The following is a 6,193-nucleotide window of genomic DNA, read 5'->3' as shown; positions in this document are numbered from 1 at the left end:
TACTTACACACATGCACACATATATACATGCACACACATGTGCACACATGTGCACACATATACATACATACAAACATACATATGAATTTGTATCTAGGCCACCCTGAGACTACTGTTAATTAAATTCTTTGGAAAATATTTCTCTTAATCTCCAATGAGTCAACATAAAAGAAGAGGAGAGACTGTACAGATGTCTCAGTTGGTCATGTGTTCACCACACATGCATAAGAACCTGAGTTTGAGTCTCCAGAGCCTGTGTAAAATCTTGGTATGCTTGGGCATACCTGCAGTTGCAGGGCTCCTATGCTACAGTGGGACATGGAGCTAGGAAAGCATTTGCCAGATTACTTGCCAGAGTGCCTGGAGGACACAACAGCAAACAACACAGACAACACACCTCAAACGAGGTGGAAGGTGAGAACCCACACCTGAGGTGTCCTCTGACCTGTGCCATGGCATGTGCAAACATACATGCCCCCCTGCCACACCACACATACACCCCCCATACACAGACAGATAGAGGTGGGGGTGGGGACTGCAGGCAGGGGCACTGGGCCTAGCATGGGCTTTTGAAGCCTCCGAGTCCACTCCCAGTGCTATACCTCCTTCAGGAAGGCCACACCTCCCAGTCCTTCCCCAAACAGGAGCTAAGTACTCAGATATATGAACCTACATGGGCCATTCTCATTCAAACCATCAAAGACGTCATCTTGAAAAGATTGAAAACATTTTTCTGGGCCAGAGAGATGGCGCAGCAGTTAAAAGAGCTGCTGCACTGGCCGGGGACCTGACTTTGATTCCTAGCACCCACAAAGGGACATACTGCCTGTAACTGCAACTACAGGATATGATGGCCTCTTCTGGATTTCACAAATACCTGCACACACACACACACACACACTACACACACACATACACACACACACGACAACATACACAGACACACAGAGAGAGACACATACACAGACACAGACACATGGGCACACACAGACATCCCTTCACACACACTACACACACACACATACATACACACACATGATACATACACACACATGATACATACACAGATACAGAGAGAGACACACACAGACACAGACACATGGGCACAGACATCCCTTCACACACACACACACACACACACACACACACATGCACCACACAGACACAGACACACATGGACATACACACAGACACATATTACAGACACACATGCAGAGAGACACACACAGACACATGGATACGCCCACAGACACATACAGATACATGGACACACACAGAGACATATACAGATACACACAGCCCTCACACAGACACAGATGGACACATACACGCACTACACACACAGTCACACACATGAACACACACAGACATACATGCACCACACACACAGACACACATGGACACATACACACACACACACACACACCATAGAACAAAAACCTTCCTGCTAATAGTTGTGTAAAACACTCGTAGCACAGCATGAATTGGTATGAGGAAGTGAGTCTCACGTGCTAACGTATGAGTGAATTTTAGGTAAATATTCAAGTTATCCTATTCTACAGTACATCAAGCTGCCTCCAGTACCTTGGCCCTGAATCTTGACTGTGCATCCGTTCACTCCCGAAAGTCAACCTTTAAAGCAGGCTGGTGTGAGAGAATGGAAGCATAAGAGAAAGAAAGGACTGAAAAAGAATTAGTGTTTATTTGCGAATTCATCTCCATTTCTCCTGATCATTTTTTAAAGAGTCGTGGTTTGTATGATGAGATTTGTAGCAGAGAGGTTTTGGGAAAGTGGCTCATTTTTTTTAACCCAATCGATATTGCTGTTTGATTTCAAAAGCAAAATATGATTCAGTGCTCTGATAAATCTGATTTAATATGCTCCACTACTCCGGGGGCTGCCTGCCATCTATACTCTTAAATTTGATGCTGTCAATATGACCTGACGTTTAATTATTTGTGTTGCCTGTTTAAAATTAAAATAGCAATGGACTCTGAGGTTCCTTTAAAAATTATATTTTTCATAAATTATGCCGCTGTCTAGCGGACCATTATGCCCTTCAGCTCCTCTAATAAAAGGGGACAGTGTGACTTGGGTGTGAACCATAGAGGCCAGCACTGTCACTGGACAACAATGGAGACCACTCAAATCCATTAATCAAAGTGCTCTTTAAACCCCTATGAGCAGAGAGCTGCAGTGTCCAGGTTTTGATTAAAGATGGAATATAGATGGCAGAAGAGATGCTGCCCGGGCAGGTCTTGTCTCAGAGCCCCCAACTCATAGAGTGTTGATTTCAGTTTACTTGTTGTCCTGGATCGTTTTTTGGAAAGTATTTGCTAAGGGAAAGTGTGTTTGAGCTGTAGTGTCTCAGGGCCACTGGGAACATCATGAGATTAACACAACAGAAACCCAAAATCATCCAAAGCAGCTTCGTTATGTTATCTTTACTTCTTTTAAAAGAAAGATGATTTTATTCATTTGTATGTGTGTGTGTGAGTGTGTGTGTGTGTGTGTGTGTGTGTGTAGGTTCCTGCCATGGTAGGAAGAGGGTGTCTGATCCCTTTAGCTAGCATTATAGATGACTGTGAGCTGTGGATGCTGGGAACCCAACTAGAGTTCTCTGCAGGAGCGGCAGTGTCGTTCTCTGCTGAACCACCTCTTTGGCTCCCACGTCTGTAAAAACAAACAAATAATGAACTAACCAATCAATCAGTCTATGTGTGTGTTATATGTGGTGGTGGTGATGGTGGTGGTGTGTGGTGTGTGTGTGTGTGTGTGTGTGTGTGTGTGTGTGTGTGTGTGTGTGTGCACGAACACTTATGCATGTGTATGAGATTAAGCTTAATTAGTGGTGCATGAGTATGGACGGCGGAGGCTGTTTTACTGCAGTTTGGGCTCACCATACTTGTGAGACAGGGTCTCTCATGGGTCTTTCCAGGAAGCCAGGGCTGGGTCGCCATCTCAGGTATTGTTACATATGCTCTGGGGACTGAACTCAGGTATTTGATCTTGGGAGACAAACATTTTACTGACTGAGCCCCGTTTAACTCACTCTTTTTGGCTAGGTCTTTTCATCCTGATGAGTTTGACAGGCTGTCATCTTTGTGGCCCCCTCGCAGACTCTGCCAAATATCACACATACCATGGGACTGTCTGTTGTGTCCCTTGTGCCTCACACACACAGAGCCTCTTCCTTCCTGTCTCCTTCTTCAAAGCAGCGTCTATTTTCCTGGATTCTCTGTTAGTAGGCTGTGGAGGGCGAAAGTGAGAGCCGTGTGGCTTAGGCTCTGGGCTGCATCGAACGATAGCAGAGATCAGGGATGCCCACGTCACCGAGGGAATTCTCGTTGCAAATGGCTTTCCTGGAATACTCTATCATAGGAAAAGAGATTAGAGCCATGAGATGTGGCACGTGATGTCATCCTGGTACTTGGGTGATGGAGTCAGGAGGATTGTCATGGACTCAAGGACAGCTTGGGCTACACTATAAGCTCCACTCCAGTCTGTTCTACAAAGTGAGACTCTGCCTTAAAACAAAATAAAGCCAAACACACAGACACACGGACACAAACACACACACACACACACACACACAAACATACACACAAATACATTTAAATTAAGATGAAGAGAAGTAAATCTATTTTTCATGTTTATTTGTCATCTATCTATCTCTCTATCCATCATCTATCTCTCTATCCATCCATCTATCTACCATCTATCAGTTTATTATCGTTGATCTTCTGTCTGTCTATCATTTCCCTCTCCCATCTGTCTTTTTTCCATGAAATTACTTTAAAATCTCAACTTGATCCCCACTGTATCTCTCTCCAAGCCGACACATACACAAAGAAAATATATTGGTATTATATTGCTTTATAAGCTTGGTTTTCAACCTTATAATTTTATGCCAACAAATATTTATTGAGAGAATAATTTCTTTAACAACTGTAACCAATCTTCTATTTTAAGATATTCAGGCTGCTGTTAGAAATAACATGTGATGAGTATCCTTGTAGCCAATAGTTAATTTACATTCTTAATTAGCTTCTTAGACTCACTTCGTTAAAGTGGAACTCTGGGGTCAAAAAGAGTTCACAGTTTAGGGGTGCAAGTGGGTCTCCACTGACTCTGTGATCTGTTATATGAAAAGTTCACTGAACTTTTTCTTTTGCTGCTGCTGAGAATGGAAATCAGGGTGTCATGTGTGCCAGGCAAACATTCCCAGCCTCAGTGCTGGCCTTTTAGCCAGGATTTGTTGAAAGCAACTGATCTACCCCTTCATTAAGAACTACATTTAGTGCTGCATATGTGTTTATAGAATATGAATGCTAAAAACATTGAGAATAGATTCTGATATCAACCTTTAGGTCTACAATAGTAAGGGAGTGGCCAGGACCTTTAATGAAAGGGGCCAAGAGAATAGCCTCTTATGGGGTATTTGCTCTTGAAGTCCTTGATATTTACTTATGTTCAGGTTTTTACATATGTATCTATTGTCTTCAACCGATGGATGACTTTTCTACTCTTATGCTTTGCACGTGCATGGTGTGAATAGGTGTTCACATATGTGTGGGCACGTGTATGTATGGGTGCATGTGAATGTATACTTAGTGTGTGTTCATGTGGAGGCCTGAAGTTGATGTCAGGTATTTTTCTTGATCTTTTGCCACCTTCTTCATTCATGTGGGGTGTCTCAGCTAAACCCAGCACTCCCTTATACGGCTAGTCTAGCTGGCCATCTTGCTCCAGGGATCTGTCTCTGCTTTCCAAGCACTGGAATTACAGGAAGGCCATCACAAACACCTGACATTTACTGGGGTTCTGGAGATTTGAACTTTGGGCTTCATGTTTGCACAGCAAACACTTTATTCGAGGAGCCATCTCCACAGCTCAGTGCATGGCTCTTCATTTGGCCATCTCTCCTGAGGGCTATGTACAGTTGTCACCCATGGACTAACACAAAACCATATCAGGAAGTGAGGCTTCTCTCATTTTTTTTTTTTAAAGATTTATTTTATTTATTTTATGTATATGAGTACACTGTAGCTGTATAGATGGCCGTGAGCTGTGTGTGCTGCTGTTGATCTCAGGACTTCTGCTGGCCCTGCTCACTCCAGCGTAATTTACTGCAGCTGTCTTCAGATGCACCAGAAGAGGGCGCCTGATCTCATTACGGATGGTTGTGAGCCACCATGTGGTTGCTGGGATCCGAACTCAGGACCTTCGGAAGAGCAGTCGGTGCTCTTACCCACTGAGCCATCTCACCAGCCCGAGGCTTCTCTCATTGACGGTGTGTCTGATGTGAGATTGCATCCTGTCTCTGTTGAGAAGAAGTTTGACTCTCTTTTTGTTGTTGTCCAAGCTTAGTTGATTTTAGAACAGATATGAAGAGTTAGGTCAGTGCTTCAGAAACTTGTTTTTTCTATCCACAGAGTGGTCTAGTTTGGTGATTTCAATGCACTTTCATTTACTGTTCAGTGCTCTAGATGGAGTTGGGTTTTTTTTTTTTTTTTTCTTAGAGGGTGGGGGTGACCGATTCCATGGTAACAAAGAAAGCAGCTGAGAGGGACTCCTGGCTGCTCTTTCTAGGTCATTGTGCCATTTGCAACATCCTGCATAGATCTGAAAGCTTGAGGATGGCAGCAGAGGCCAGTGTCATGGTCACTCACAGGGCTGCTCTGATACCTGAGCTGGCCCTTCTAGGAGTGTGGGGGCAGTGTGTGTGGGCTGGGATGTGGAATAGTCACCCAGCCAGGATGGTACACAAGCTGTTTGACTAGGCTTGAGAGTATAGGGGTAGTATGGGAAGACAGGGATGCAGTGTACTTAACAGGTTCGATGGTTGCATAAGCCGTGACTGTAGGTAGGCCAGGGAATGTAGAGAAGTGGGGACAGAGAGGCATGGGTCTAGGGAGCCCTTCAGGCTATGCCAGAGCACAAGAAGCATGACTAGAGCTAGGTCTGGGAGTCCTGCTTCCCCCTCCCCCCCCTTTTAAATCTAGGACTCCAAGCCATGGAGTGGGACTGCTCACACCAATAAATCCAGGGAAGGAACTTCCTCATGGATGTGCTCTAAAATGTGTCTTCTAGGTGATTCTAGGTTCTGTTAAAGTGATGGTCAATCCAAACATCCATTCATCAAATATGGAGACTGTCGTGATCATAAAAAGAGAAAGAGCTATAAGAATA

Source organism: Mastomys coucha, unplaced genomic scaffold, assembly GCF_008632895.1.
Source record: "Mastomys coucha isolate ucsf_1 unplaced genomic scaffold, UCSF_Mcou_1 pScaffold1, whole genome shotgun sequence".
NCBI classification, from domain to species: Eukaryota; Metazoa; Chordata; class Mammalia; order Rodentia; family Muridae; genus Mastomys; species Mastomys coucha.
This window is presented reverse-complemented; position numbering follows the sequence as displayed.